The sequence below is a fragment of the Sus scrofa genome, chromosome X (genome assembly GCF_054392235.1).
Source record: "Sus scrofa isolate SSC_HxYL_T2T_F1_AM1 chromosome X, Sscrofa_HxYL_maternal_Yorkshire_Landrace_v2.0, whole genome shotgun sequence".
In the NCBI taxonomy this organism is placed as follows: domain Eukaryota; kingdom Metazoa; phylum Chordata; class Mammalia; order Artiodactyla; family Suidae; genus Sus; species Sus scrofa.
In genome coordinates this window covers 80,593,656-80,609,578 of record NC_139401.1, presented here as the reverse complement: position 1 = coordinate 80,609,578, position 15,923 = coordinate 80,593,656, and the positions used below count along the sequence as shown (strand labels likewise).

The window sequence follows — 15,923 nt, the reverse complement described above, 5'->3', positions numbered from 1 at the left end:
GCTGTGGCCTCTTTGCCTGGCAAAGCAATAAGACTAATTATTTAGAAATTTCATCCAAAACTCTGCCTTCCCATTTCTATTAAGCACCAGTGGACAGAGGTCAAGTTTCATCAAATTTGTGGGGCTCATCTGGGATTATTGACTCATGAACAGCCAGCCTGATGTTCGCTTTGGGGTTTATCTCCACACCAACCTCCTTCTGGAGGAGAGTGGAGTGTTGCAGGATACCTCCAGAGGCCATATTTCCAGGAATCCCTTCTGTAGGACCATGCCCTAGTCATACCCTGCCATCTCAGCACTTGGAACTCTGAGACTGGAGTGGAAGATGAGAGGAAAGACCCCCCTAGCAGCTGTTGAAAGGATGAAAATGCAGCCTAACCCTCCAAGACCCCAAGAAGGTAGTAAAGAGCCCTAACTCCAGCTTCCTAAAAAACCCTAGATGCCCCCGAATTCCAGACCCTGCTCCCTGCCAGTAAATAGGTAGAAGGTCACACTTCTTGCTGTTCCAGGGCCTGCTCTCTGTATGAAACTAGGTGAAAGGACGTAAAATGGGCCCTTGAGTGCGGGAGCCTGGACTAAGTAAGATAACAGGAAATGAGTTGACTAATCGCTTATCTGGATTCTGTAAAACTGCTTGCGCCATAGAAGAAATGATTACACATTGAAAGCCCTAGTGACCTATCTCAACTGTAATCTGTCACTCCGTCCAGGAGCCCGCGCAAATGCGGACCTCCGGAGCTGTTTTAAAATGATTGGTCCACGGAGCGCGGGCTCTTGATGTTTTAAAATGATTGGTTTGCGAAGCGCGGGCTTTGTTGTGAACCCCATAAAAGCTGTCCCGATTCCGCACTCGGGGCCGCAGTCCTCTACCCCTGCATGGCGTAGGACTGTGGGCCCCAGCGCGCTTGGAATAAAAATCCTCTTGCTGTTTGCATCAAGACTGCTTCTCGTGAGTGATTTAGGGTGTCGCCTCTTTTGAGTCCGGATGAGGGGGATTTTCCTTCTACTGGTCTTTCACTGTCAAGGCCATCTTCACCTTGAGGTCCTCCCTCTGCCCACACTGGCCAAAACTCCTACTCTGAGAAATCTTTTGGCAGAAGGCGAAAAGTGGCATCTGAGATGTTGTGACACCTCTACCAGCATATGGGTAGGTCCCCCCATGTGCACTCTGAGGCCCCCTTGACCTTGTCCATTTGGGGAAATTTTGGTTCCCTCTTGAGGATTTTCCTTTTGGGAGCTCTCCTTTGTAAGGCACCACTTGGACTGAGGCCACAGGTTTAGCAGGACTTGGAAGCAAATTTGAACTTAGAGTTATGTGTTTTGGGGTTTTTTGTGTTTTTTTTTGTTTTTTTTGTTTTTTGTTTTGGCTTGTGGCTTCTATTTGGCTGGTCAGGATTCTGGTTTTTCATTCAGGTTTGCACATGAATGTTTAATTCAACTCAATATGGAAACTGTTTTCCATTTCCATCTAATAGCACCCTAGGAAAGATTTTGACAAACTGGTTGACCTATAGATATGATGTTATGTCAGCTGCAAAACAGCCCTGAGCCACATCATATCAGCTCTAGCAACAGCCCTGTGGCTGTAGTATACCAGCTCCAGCAGCTCTGTGGCTGCAGTGTATCAGCTCTTTTACCTGGCGAGAAACCAAGCGAGCACTCAGAGAGTTGGAGAACTCAGATTTATTTTGCCAGCAGGCTCAGAGGAGATCACACTCTGGAATCTGAGCCCCAAAGAAGGATTTCACAAGGTTTTTATGGGCTAGTTCCTCCAGGTCCATGCTTGGCAGAGCAGAGTGAGGTCAGGCAAGGCAGTGGAGGCAGAAGCAAGCTTACAGAAGCAGATGCGTGGGGGAGGGATGGTTAGGGGCAGTTGGCTGGACTTTGCTTAGTCATCATGGCTAGGGTCTCTCCTTTCTTTTTATATGGACAGTTTCTCCTACAATGAGCCTATGACTAAAACAATGTATTTCAACTTTTATTTATAAACTAGTGTTTTGTATTGTGTTATCTGATTTATAACTAAGCTTAGAAAATAAAGCTGTAAGATCCCTGGTGGTATCTGTATGTTATGTGTGCATTTTCTTTGTCTTTACCTTTGCATATTATTGTCAAAATCAGTATGTTCAAGTGAGCTCTACTTAACTGGATATAAAAATTAAGTGCTTATATAAACTTTCAAAAATACAGGGTCAATTTCAAGTTTACATGATCCAGGAAATTTTCAACATCAGCTTAATATCTGGTATTGAATGCAGCTTAAGCTAGATAGTTTGATTAATATAGACTTGTTTTTAGAGTTTTCAATGTTAAATATAAACTTTCTATTGTGCAGAGTTCTCACTGTGGTGCAAGGGGATTGATAGCATCTTGGGAGCAATGGGACGCTGGTTCTATCCCCAGCCTATCACAGTGGGTTAAGGATCTGGCACCACAGCAGCTGTGGCTTAGGTTGCAACTGCAGCTTGTATCTGATCCCTGGCCTGGGAACTCCATATGCTATGGGAAGGCCAAAAGAGAAAAAAAAATTCTGTCATGCCTAAATTTATTAGAGATCAAATACGAGTTTATATCTGTTGCCACCAAGGAAAATAACATCATTTTTATAAATAAATTAAATGCAAATGAGATAAGAGCTTTGGTGAACTCTATAGAAATAATCATTTTTAAGAATGTATACTTGGAGTTCCCATTGTGGCACAGTGGAAACAAACCCAACTAGTATCCAAGAGGATGTGGGTTCCATCCTTGGCCTTGCTCAGCAGGTCAGGGATCCCACGGTGCCATGAGCTGCAGTGTAGGTCAGTTGATGTGGCTCAGATCTGGTGTTGCTGTGGCTGTGATGTAGGCCAGCAGCTGTAGCTCCTACTTGATCCCTAGCCTGGGAACTTCCATATGCCATGGGTACAGCCCTAAAAAGAAAAAAAAAAAAAAAAAAAGAATGTCTACTTGTCTACTTGAGGATGATCTCTCCAGATATTTGGTAATATAACATTTTAGAGTTGTTCTAAATTAAGTTAAATGGTGCAAGTTTGTTGAACTAGGTCATTCCTAAATAAAATTTATAAAAACATGAGACATCAATTACTAAACAGAGAAACTAAAGGTATTTAGGACTATTGATGACTGTTTGCCACCCTGAAAAATGCTCTATAAGAAAACACATGTTTTTAGAAATTATCGGTATTTAGGTTTACCAATCTACAGAGTGCTGGTATAGAAGACAGTCTATGGTTGCTTGAGGAAAGTAGGTTAAGGCAGCTTCCCAGAAGCTCTGTGGCTGCAGTGTATCAGCTCTTTTACCTGGTGAGTAACCAAGCAAGCACTCGGAGAGTTGGAGAACTCAGGTTTATCACACTAGCAGACTCAGAGGAGATGGCTCTCTGGAATCTGAGACCCAAAGAAGGATTTCACAAGGCTTTTATGGGCTAGTTCTTCCGGGTCCATGCTTGGCAGACCAGAGTGAGGTAAGGCAAGGCAGTGGATGCAGAAGCAAGTTTACAGAGCAGATGCATGGGGGAGGGGTGGTTAGGGGGAGTTGGCTGGACTTTGCTTAGTCATCATGGCTGGGGTCCCTCTTTTCTACCTTTTTTTTTTTTTTGTCTTTTTGTCTTTTCTAGGGCCACAGCAACTCAGAACCAAGCCGCATCTGAGACCTATACCACAGCTCATGGCAACGCCAGATCCTTAACCTGGTGAGTGAAGCCAGGGATCGAACCCACAACATCATGGTTCCTAGTCGGATTCTTTAACCACTGAGCCACGATGGGAACTCCTCCTTTCTACCTTTTTATCAGGACATTTTCTCTTATAGTATGAGGAATGGCATTGCATTTTCTTAAGGGAAAGAGAGTGATTTTTATCCCAGAGGTGGCTGCTTCTGAATGGAGGAAGAAAAAGGCAAAATAATATGGACACAGAAACTTGTAATTTGTGGAAAAGGAAATTTAGTTGGGTAATGGATTTTGTTAGGAATGGGCCGAGGCAAGTTGTGGAATTGGTTTCTCCCTCCAAAGTTTTCTTGAAATGCTGCTTTTGATAACAGATTCTGTGATTTTTTTTTGCCTTTAAGTTACCTGTCATTGCTTTTGAGATCTCTAGTAGCTTTGATTAAGGAATACATATTGTCTCACAGTGACCTATGATATTTGACCAAGTGTTTTGAAACTTTGATGAACTTCCCAAATATCAAATTTTAATTAAAGTATTTTTGACTTCCAGCTAACTTTGGGATTCTTCAAGGAAACCAGGAAGCATCTCAGATACTAAATTAACTAGGATTATTAATATGTTAAATTACATGGAGAGCATTATCAGAAGAACAATAAACCCACTTAGGTTACACTGTGGGTAAATGTTAGTATAGACATTCTAGAAATTATATGAAATTTCTAAAATTTGGATATATCCTGGTATATAAGATTATCAGTCATAATTCTTGTTGTAACCAACTTTTTTAATCAATTACATTTTAATCAGATGTTTAACCATACCTTTTAATTTTTTCTGTCATTGCTGTACTCTGATGCTTTTGCAAAATTGCTTCGTCTTCAGGGATAGTCATAGGAAAGCTATGGAAATTGTTACAACAGTTCCACATCAAGATGATGGCTACCTGAGGAACCAGTCCATCCAACTTAAAACAAGAAGCTGTACTGTCTCTGGGGTGCTTAGATCAGGTATCCGGAGGTTTTTACTCCCTGACAGATAGGGTTGATGTCACTAGTCAAACTTGAAGCAGTTTAAGAAAAAGATATACCATCTGCCCTCTGCTTCCTGTAAGAATATGGGAATAAAATATCTGAGGGGGGAATGCAATAGGAAGGAAGGGGGCAGGGCCCAACCTTTAAAAAGAATAACATTGTCCTTGAGGAATATGACAAAAACTGGTTAGAACCAACTAGGTGCCAAGATGGCAGATGATTTGACTTCTAGTATATCTTGAGCCTTATTATATGCTCATTGCAATGCATTAGCATACTAAATGGCACACCATGACAGCTCTGAGTATAAATATTTTTTAAATAGACATTATAGAAATAAATAAGTTTTCTGAAATTTGGGTATGCCCTGGTATTATTTTATAATTTTAGTTATCTTAAAACGTATGTCACAGCAACTTGGTTAAGCTTCTTCATCAAGAGCATTGTAATCAGATCTTTAACCTTGCCTTTTAAAGACTTTTTGTCACTCATAGACAGTTAAAACCAATACTTGCAAAAGTGCTTCATCTTCAAGAAAGTTCACAAGTACAGGTCTTTGTTATAGTTCAGACAATACCATTGAACTGGGTTAAATATGTATGTAAAAGATACTGATGATTTCAAAAAGCAGATAACAAAGGATTACTGAGTGAACTGGTGAATGTGGATATAAATGTTTATGGTTTATTTTGAATGGAGTATTACTGGTTTTGATATGTGTTTTCCAGACATAGAGAAGCCCTTCTCCTCAAGATACTTATGACTTAAGAGTGATTGAACAAATTACTCCTCTGTGGATAAAATTGAAATATTTTTCTTCTCTCTTCCTGTTTCCCCCAGAAATTAGAGACTCTTGGGTTCTGAGCAGGCTTATCAGGTGAATAGGAAAGACTGCTTCCCGGCATGTGTAGGATTCTTGATATTTTGGGAACTTCTAGAAAAGAATTCAGTCTGAGACTCCTGAGGAATTACACCAGATCGGTGTAACAGGCCTATGTAGTCAATGGAGCAGACTTGTTTTGGAAACAAATTAGACTTGTTTGTCTGTGTTCAATGGAGATGAGGGTAATTTTAGAGAAAAAGATTATGCTTCAATAGATATGAAATTCTAGTTATGTTCATTGAAGTCTGTATCTATGAAAGTTATTGTGTTAGCCACAATTTTGGCCTGATGTTCAGGATGAAAAGAAAATTATGAAAAGTAGAATTATCTTGTGGAATTATCACAGAATAACTACTCATGACATATCACCGACTGCTTTGGGTCCACTGCTAAAAGCACATGTACAATGTTTGTGTGACAAGTGGGTATAAGTGATAAAATGTATGGCCTATAAAGTGTTTCTTCATTAATGTGCTTCTGAGCTTATTCATGATACCTGATCAGTTTTCCCCAAATGTGGACTAACTAGGCAAATACATAGGAAGCCTAGAATTGAGGGACATGATCTACATCTGGGACAAACAGCTGAATCACCCTGGCATTGAAGGGAAGATTTTTTTAAGGGCCATGGGCCACACCTGTGGTATATGGAAGTTTCTAGGATAGGGGTCAAAACAGAGCTGCAGCTGCTGGCCTATACTTTAGCCACAACAACACCAGATCCAAACCACACCTGTGACATACACCACAGCTCACCACAATGGTATATCCTTAACCCACTGAGCAGGGACAGGGATTGAACCTTCATTGTCATGGTGCTAGCTGGGTTCATTACTGCTGAGCCACAACAGGAATTCCTCAGATGTTTTGATTATCAATGCTTTCTATTGAAGGACTTACAATTGAAAGGAGAAATGATGGAAAATCTGCATGTATTGAGGTATGAGGAAGTCACTCTGGCTTAACTTAAATTTTGCTAACCAGAGGCATGCTTTGTGGCTTTCCAGACATGTATTGTACATCTGCTCTGGCCATTTTGGATTTCAAACACATTTCATTATTGCTGAGCTATGTCAGATGCCACTAGCCATTCTCAAAGCAGTGTCTTCTTGCAGCTGGTAGCTGCACCTTATGGATTCAAAGTATCCTCTTGTAACTGTTCAATTTTTAGACAATGAAATTTCTTTAGATCAGATATTCACAGAAAGAGGAGACATGTAGTGGCCAATAGCTCCTGTTATGAGTATGTTAATGCTGCATCAGAAGTTAAAACCTACTTAGGTAAAACTTGATAACTGTCCACAGCAAGTCTCCCCAAAGTGCCAGTTCCAGACTGGGTTTCAGGCTTATTCTCATGAATTCCTTAGGGAATCAGATCTATTTTGTCTATTAAAGTTCTAGTTGTCATTCCTACCTCTAACTAGTTCTATTGCACAGAGATTGTGGACTTAGGGATTGAGATCTTAATCATTAATCCAGGGTTTGTAACTCAGGGATATTTCTAATTTGGTGTCCAATCCCCCAAACTGAAGTAGGACTATGCACCATTTCAGCAGGAATTAGCCAGAGCAGTCGTCACCCCTTTCCCTAAAAGACTTGGGGAAAGATAAAACAGAAATGAGGATTTAAAACCAAATCCCCCTAAAACCAAGTTCTGAAAGGATGAAAATGCAACCTAACCCTCCCAGAACCCAGGAAGTTAATAAAAAGCTCTAAATGCCCCCGAATTCCAGACCCTGTTCCCTGCCAGTAAATAGGTAGAAGGTCACACTTCTTATTGTTCCAGGGCCTGCTATCCTGGCCTAAGTAAGATAACAGGAAATGAGTTGACTAATCGCTTATCTGGATTCTGTAAAACTGACTGGCACCATAGAAGAATTGATTACACATTGAAAGCCCTAGTGACCTATCTCAACTGCAATCTGTCACTCTGCCCAGGAGCCCGCGCAGATGCGGACCTCCGGAGCTGTTTTAAAATGATTGGTCCACGGAGCGCGGGCTCTCGATATTTCAAAATGATTGGTCCACGGAGCGCGGGCTCTCGATATTTTAAAATGATTGGTTTGCGACGCACAAGCTTTGTTGTGAACCCCATAAAAGCTGTCCTGATTCCGCACTCGGGGCCGCAGTCCTCTACCCCTGCGTGGCATACGACTGTGAGCCCCAGCGCGCTTGGAATAAAAATCCTCTTGCTGTTTGCATCAAGACTGCTTCTCGTGAGTGATTTAGGGTGTCGCCTCTTCTGAGCCCGACGAGGGGGATTGTTCTTTTACTGGCCTTTCAGTTCCTCTGCTGAGTTTATGATTAATGTCTTTATTCAAAAAAAAAGTATTCCCTTTCCTGTCCAATACCTATTCTCCTCGAGTTTGAGGAGTATCAAAGAAAATGGGGGAATGAAACCAGGCAGGGCCCTGTGGAGCTCCTGGGCACAAGCCTTTCCAAGTCCCCTGTTTCTTGGTTTTAGGAAATAAGTTTCAACCTCCATGACCTTACCTGAGTTCCAAAGGGCAGTTTCAAACATTTGCTGATCAGGGAAGGGAGGGGATGCAGAAACCAGAAAGGAGCAGTCAATAAAAAATACTGAAGCCTTAGGACAGGGTCCTGGTTCTTTTGCAAGGAATAGACATAACAATATTTTTTAGTTCTGAAGAACTAAAACCCCCAACAAGTGAAAACTAGAGAGGAGAACCACTAGAGCCAGTCCTGGGGCCACTAAACACCAACTTTGAAGAATAATGAAAGCTTACATCTACCCTGATCATTATCTGTGGCCCTATTTTTCACTCCTAAACTATAAAAACACTGCTTAATTTCTCCCAAGGTAGGGCACAGTCTTCAGAGCATTAGCCTGCTGTGGCCTCCTTCACCTGGCAAAGCACTAAAGCTATTTTTTTTTCTCCTCACCCTAAAACTCTGTCTCTGTGTTTCTGTTCAACACCGGTGGACAGAGGCCAAATTTTGGCAACATGAGCTAGTCCAGGGATCAAACATGCATCCTCATAGACATTATATCAGGTTCTTAACCTGCTGAGCCACAACGGGAACTCCAAGAAATTTTTTTTAAATATAAGTGTTGTATTTATATAAACCTAGCTATGGTGTTAATTGGAGAATGGCTTTGATTCAGGAAAGATGTTAGGCCAGTGATGAATAAAATTTATATTTTAAGGCAAATGAGAAAAAAATTTCTCTGTGTTTGTTTTGGCCTTCTCCCTCCCCCCCCACCATGTGGTGTGTGCATCGGCATCACATATTAACCAGAGCTTCTCAAAGATGGGAATGCCTGCTCAACCATAAAGATCAGTTTTTTTTTCTTTTTTCTGATGCTAGTACTGTAACTTTTTAAAGAATAGTGTTCTTTCCCAGCTCTGTAGTGGGTCATGGTTATTTGTTGCTTGCTTTGTATGTGCTGACCTGGACTATGTATCCTTGTTGCTTGCTTTGTATGTGCTGACCTGGACTATGTATCCTTGGTGACCTGTATGTAAAATATATCATTTTGATATATGATCTCTTGTCTAAAAAATGTATATGACTATGTCTTCAACTTCTAATAGGTGAAACAGTAGTCAGAGATTTCTGAGAATCTGCTTCCAGGGTTACAATTCTCAGTTTAGCTGAAATAAAATTCCCTTTCTTTTCTTAACCTGATAGTTAATTGAATTTTTATCAACACCAACCTCTCATTTAAATAGCCAGTCCAGACCACTCAGCGTCTCTCAACTGAGCAACAATCAATGACTTTCAACTGGGCTCCCTCAATACTTTTCAACTTGGGGACACACCCCAGTATCTTTTAACTGGGGGGTCAGGTACCTGTTAGACATGACCAAAATACAATTCAGGGTCAACAAATAATTGGGAGATTCAAGAACCAGAAGAGACTCACCTAAATTCATCTGGGCTGTCCAGGAGCTGGATAGGCACATGAGGTATCAAATTTCCAGTTCCTTGTAGAGTTTAGGTGAAGGAAAACAGCCTATTCTGGGTCCCTTCATTGGTTGCCAAAACTATCAACTGAAAAAGCATTGCACAACCTAGAAGTTGAGGATTATATTTTATTCAGAGCCCTTACTGAGTTCCATAGCTTGGGATGGCAGCTCTGAGGAATTGTTCTAGGAGGTAAGGGGGAACCAGGATATAAATGAGCTTTTACAAGCAAACAAAAAACAAAAAAACAAACAAACAAACAAAAAAACAGGTAGTGAACACAACAGATTACTGCTAATTAAAGAAATGGACATCTCAAGTTAATGAATTTAGCACTTTTCTGTGTATGGGAAGATGCAAGAAGAGTCTGGGCTTTTGACATCATTCCTTTGATATTAATTGTCTTGGGGCCAGTAATCTGTTTTTCTCCATCATGAATCCCCTCAGGGTGCTCTTGGGTGGGTGGGTGGGGCCCGTGCTGTGGCTGATTGTTTTATGGCTGCAACATCTTTTGTTTTCTGAAATGGCAGCCACATTCTCTATCCCCAACTATTTTAGATACCTCATAGAAGTGGACTTTTGCAATATTTGTGCCTGGCTTATTTCAATGACAGGGTGCACTGAGAAGAGTACTTATACTGTGGTATTCTTCACAAAAAATAAACAATTTAATCATGAGAAAACATCAGACAAATCAAAATTAAGGAATTTTCTCTAAAATATTTGACTAATATTTTTCAGAAGTGTAAAGTTCATGAAAGAAAGAAAAGAAGGGAAGACTGAGAAAAGTGCCATAGATAAGAGGAGACTAAGGTGATAACTAAATGAAATGTGGGCTCCTGAAGCAAAAGGGATGACATCTTATTAAAGTCTGTAGTTTAGTTAATATTGTTGTTCTAATGCTAATTTCTTTTTTGAAAATTATTCCATGTTTAGGTAAGGTATTAAATAAAGGAAATTTGAGAGAGGGGTATATGGAGCTCCCTGTATATGTTTTCAACACTAAGTAAATGTAAAACCATTCTAAATAAAGTTTGTCAAAACTTAACATCTAAAATATTTAACAGTTTACAAGTACACTATAATTTAAAATGTTTTAAAACACAAAAAAGTATGATGCTAGTGAAACAGTAAGACATCTAATGATATATAAACAATAGAATACTATTTATTTAAATTAAAATATATCAGCATAAAGCAATAAATATTTTTGTAGAGACACAAACCAAAAATACATATTAAGCAGGTTAGAATACTTGGAAGGAGGAGTGAGAAAAGTGATGCAAATAAAGATACAAATGAAGTGATCTAACAAGAGAAAGGAAAGTCTTTGCACAGGCAACAATGATGATGTGCCCCAAGCCCAGGAAAATGATTAACTCAATTCTGTGCACCTGAGATCCTAAAAGGAAAAAAAAGATTCTTATAGGAATCATCAAAAAATGTATTAGCCTATGATTCCAATTTACTAATATAGTTTCTGGAGATAGGAACTATAGAATTTTTAGATTCCTACAGTTGCTTAATTATGAGCAAAATAATTTCCTTTGAGCTCCAGTGCCATTCTTTGAAATGTCCAGAATTATTATTATTATTACTATTACTTGCTTTTTAGGGATGCACTTGAGGTATATGGAAGTTCCCAGGCTAAGGGGTCTAATTAGAGCTACAGCTGCCAGCCTCACCACAGCCACAGCAACATGGGATCCAAGCCACATCTGTGACCTACACCACAGTTCACAGCAACACCAGATCTAAGCTGCATCAATAACCTACACTGCAGCTCACAGCTCATGGCAACACCAGATCCCCGACCCACTGACGAGGCCAGGAATCAAACCTGCATCTTCATGGATACTAGTCAGATACGTTTTTTGCTGTGCCACAATGGGAAATCCCAAGAATATATTTCATATTATTATTCCCATTTTACAGATGAGGGAACTACATTTGAATAAACACAAAGTGTCAGAGCTTGGCTACTTAAGGTCAACATTTCTGGAATCTTAGTCATATTTCCTCTTGGATCATTTTTGTTCTTCTCATCCTTTAAAGCTCAACACTGTCACATCCTTGGAAGATCTTTCCACATTAGAGTGGAAAGATTTACCACACTAGGGTAAACCACTTTGTCATTCCCTGTTTCAGTATCCTGTTTGATATCAGCACTTGTCACAATTATTTTATTTTCTTGCTTACCTTCTGTCCATCTTACCCACCAGACCAGGAGCTACATGCAAGCAGTTATCATGTATATATGGTTCATTCTACTGTTTCAAGCACATAGCACTCTCTGGCACAAAACAATCTCTCAATAGTTATTTGATGAATAAATGGATTTTTTTTGTCTTTTTTTTTTTTTTTTTTTGGTCTTTTTACCATTTCTTGGGCCGCTCCCCCGGGATATGGAAGTTCCCAGGCTGGGGGTCAAATCGGAGCTGTAGCCGCCGGCCTATGCCAGAGCCACAGCAACGCGGGATCCGAGCTGCATCTGCAACATACACCACAGCTCACGGCAAGGCCAGATCCTTCACCCACTGAGCAAGGCCAGGGATCGAACCTGCAGCCTCATGGTTCCTAGTCAGATTCGTCAACCACTGAGCCACGACGGGAACTCCATGGGTTTTTGGTTTTTTTTTTTTTTTTTTTTATCTTTTTAGGGCCACATCTGAGGCATAGGGATGTTCCCAGGATAGGGGTCCAGTTGGAGCTGTAGCTGCCAGACTACACCACAGCCACAGCAGTGTGGGATCTGAACTGCGTCTGTGACCTACACCACAGCTCACAACAACTCCGGATCCTTAACCCACTGACTGAGGCCAGGGATCTAACCCATGTCCTCAGGGATGGTAGTTGGGTTCGTTAACAGCTGAGCCATGACAGGACCTCCTAAATGGACTTTTTTATATTAAATATTCCACCCTTTAAATATCAGTTCTATGATCTAAGCAATGTTAGTTTGGGAGAATAAGGACCAAACAGCTATTATGACTCCTGCTATCACTTCTCTTTATACTCCATTAAATATCGCACATTTCTTTGAATCATTCATACAGTCTCTTTCTCTCTTTATTTATATATTTTTTGTCTTTTTAGGGTCACACCTGAGCCACATGGAAGTTCCCAGGCTAGGGGTTGAATTGGAGCTCTAGCCACCAGGCCATGCCACAGCCACAGCAATGCCAGATCCAAGCCACATCTGCAACCTATACCACAGCTCATGGCAACACCAGATCCATAACCCACTGCAGAAGGCCAGGGATCAAATCCTCATCCTCATGTATACTAGTCAGGTTAGTTTCCACTGAGCCATGACGGGAACTCCTCCCACATAGTCTCTCTTAAAGCAAACTACTGCTGAGAACATTAAGAAAAAAAGCAAGGAATACTGGATAATTATATTAATCCAGGGATTACATAATTCCCACCTGCCCCACTAAATTACCTTGCTTTTTTTTTCTTTTATAATAACAAATCAGGGAGAAAGGGTTGAATAATCCTAGTGAGTATGTTATTTACTGTATTTACTTATATCACCTATTCATAACATTGTTTTAAATATATATTTAGTGTATAGAAGATAAAAATAATGTTCTATAAAATCCTTTGTTTTGAGGAAAGATGGTGTTGTAGGAAGAATTCTAAGAATGACTACCAAAGACCCTCACCTTTGAATAATTTCTTGCTCCTTGAGTGTAGACAGTACCTATGAAAATGATAAGCTATCACTCCCATTAATGTTTAATCAGGTGGTATTCTGATATTGTAGTAGGTTTAGCCTTTAAGAAATAAACCTTCATTTATAGAATATACGTACTTTGGTTCAAATCATGAGTTGGCAAACGTTTATATGACCCAAGTTAACTAGCTAAGAACTGATATGATAAAGGAAAATTTTTTTTCTGAGCTTTTTTGGGGTGTGGGGGCAGTGCCCATGGCATGTGAAAGTTCCTGGGCCAGGGATCAAACACACATCACAGCAGTGACATGAATCACAGAAGTGACAATGTCAGATCCTTGACTGCTCGGCCACCAGGGAACTCTCTGAGCATTTTATTAGTAATTTTAGTATAAGCATGAATTGTTGATATTCACATGATAAACATGAGATTGCCAATTTATTAAATATATTTTAGACATTAATCAATATCTTTGCCTTTATTAATATGGTTTGGTCATCATCCATATAGTGTATACCACAGAATGTATACATTAATTTTGACTAAGGACAATAGAAGGCACTCATATTACTGAGAAGAGATTATAATTTTTACCTAATATCTATTTGAAGCAATTGCACTTCTTGAACAATAAATAATGAAATTGATTTAAGGCATGGCAAACTATAGATGTCTTTATGTATTGGCTTGAACATTGGGAAATAGACACAAAGTCTGTAATGGTAATGGGATAAATAAGAAGAATGAGACAGAAAATATTGTACACTTGCCAATGTTGTGCTTTGTTTCTTAATATGTGTGATGCAGTCACATATTGTTATTAATAGTAAGGGAGGCAATGTACTTTGCTTCAAATCTCAAATGATTCATATTTCCTCTCAGTTGTAAATGTTGACCACTTTGAAAGTAACAGATGTTCTCATTCATCTTTTTGCTAATTGGTGCTAGACAGATGTCCCTGTGTTGCTCAGAGCTCTCAGGGTCTCAACACTAGGCAATAGCACTTGCTTGAAATATTGGAAGATGTCAGTAAATTTCTTCCTTTAAGCATTTGTTCTTGATGAGAAAACTTTTCATAAATGTTTAACACAAAGTTGAAAAATCACAATTTTGAAAAGACCAAAAATGCAAACTTAAAGAGGATGAGAAAGGCAAAACTAGAGATTGATAGCTAATAGATACTGGGGTTTCCATTTAGGTTGATGAAAATTGTTCTGGAATTAGAAGGTGGTGATTGGTTGCACTATTCTGTGAATATCCTAAGGACCATTGAATTGTACACTTTAAAATAGTTAATTATGGGGAGCCCTCTGATGGCCTAGAGGTTAGGACTCAGTGCTTTCACCACTGCAAGCTGTGTTCAATCCCTGGTCTGGGAACTGAGATTGAACATCAATTCACTGCATGCTGTGGCAAAAAAAGGTAATTATATCTCCATAAAAAGAGGGTAGGCTTCTATTTGTAATATGCGAATAATAGTTTTTAAAATATCTCTGACCCTGAATCAATGTGGATAATTTTACAATGAAGACACTAAACACTCATGCATGCATGTATCTTTTTTCCTCCATGAAATAGCTCACTTTTCTCATCAGTAGGCTGTTATATTTGCCCGCAAAAGAAATACTGGAAGAGATGATAGAGTCAAAGAGATATGAATTTAAGCTTGTTCAACTCTGTAATAGCTCCACTCAAACTTCAGTCATTCAGTTTTATTTTTAATGAGTCAGAGGTAAAACTAGCATTGACCAAATATTTTGCCATGATAGTAGACATGATGGTTAAATATATTGAATACAAGGATGCCTTGCTCTTTAGTAGGTTATCTTCAGGGCCATCACAATGAGAATGTATAGGACTAACATATGGCTATCTCCATAGGGTGAAATTTATTGAGTAGTACAGTTGACCCTTGAATAACAGAGATTTGAATTGCATGGATGTTTTTCAATAGTAAATACCATGGTACTACATGATCCGAGGTTGGTTGAATCTGTACATGCAGACTATGGATACAGAGGAACCACCTATATGGAGGGCTGATTCTAAGTTAATACAAAGATTTTTGACTGCGCAGGGGGTCAGTGTCCATCACTCCTAACGTGGCTGAAGAGTTCAAGTATATGCTGAGTTCACAGCTGAATTTCGTCATTTAGTCAAAGACACACTGTTCCAACAAAAGTAGTTTATAATTTTCATTCCTCAAATTTATTCTGATTTATTTTCATAAGTCTTAACAGTTTCCTTTATTCCTTTGGATGATGCCTGATTTGGCCCACCTCTGATTGATACATAAGTTTCCAACCATCAACTCTGCTTTTGTCAACTGTTGCCTTCACAGGCAGCTAACTGCAGTAATAATGCTTGTCTTGAACTAGCCATAATTCAATGTTGAGTGTAGAAATATCTAAAGTTGTCTAGGAGAAGCTTATTTTTGTATTGATGTCAGAGAGGTGGCTATTTCTCCCTCTAACCCTCTTGAGTTCCTATGGTTGGACTAATACCAAAATTGACACAAGAAAAATTAATAAGAGAAAAAAACATTTTAATATAGGCAAGAAATGGCCAAAGCAGGCAGTTTTTATACTTTTCAGGCAAGAAAGAATAAACTTGCGAACAATCCCCTGTGCTATACTGTACAACACAGGGATCTATATCCAATATCTTGGGATAAAACATGATGGAAGATAGTATGAGAAAAAGAATGTGTATACATATATATATGAA

The 15,923-nt window shown here is 39.5% G+C and overlaps 1 long non-coding RNA gene across 2 annotated transcripts; it reads left to right on the top strand.

The window, feature by feature from the left end:
* Positions 1 to 835: 835 nt before the first annotated feature.
* On the top strand, positions 836 to 7,791 carry LOC102165634 (uncharacterized). 2 transcript variants are annotated; one of them, XR_014834877.1, is made up of 4 exons: positions 836 to 1,147; positions 3,621 to 3,695; positions 4,555 to 4,679; positions 5,544 to 7,791. It is a non-coding gene; the product is annotated as an uncharacterized LOC102165634 (long non-coding RNA). The 2 variants fall into 2 exon arrangements; XR_001302663.3 differs by lacking the exons at positions 4,555 to 4,679; positions 5,544 to 7,791 and adding an exon at positions 4,222 to 4,334.
* Positions 7,792 to 15,923: the final 8,132 nt, after the last annotated feature.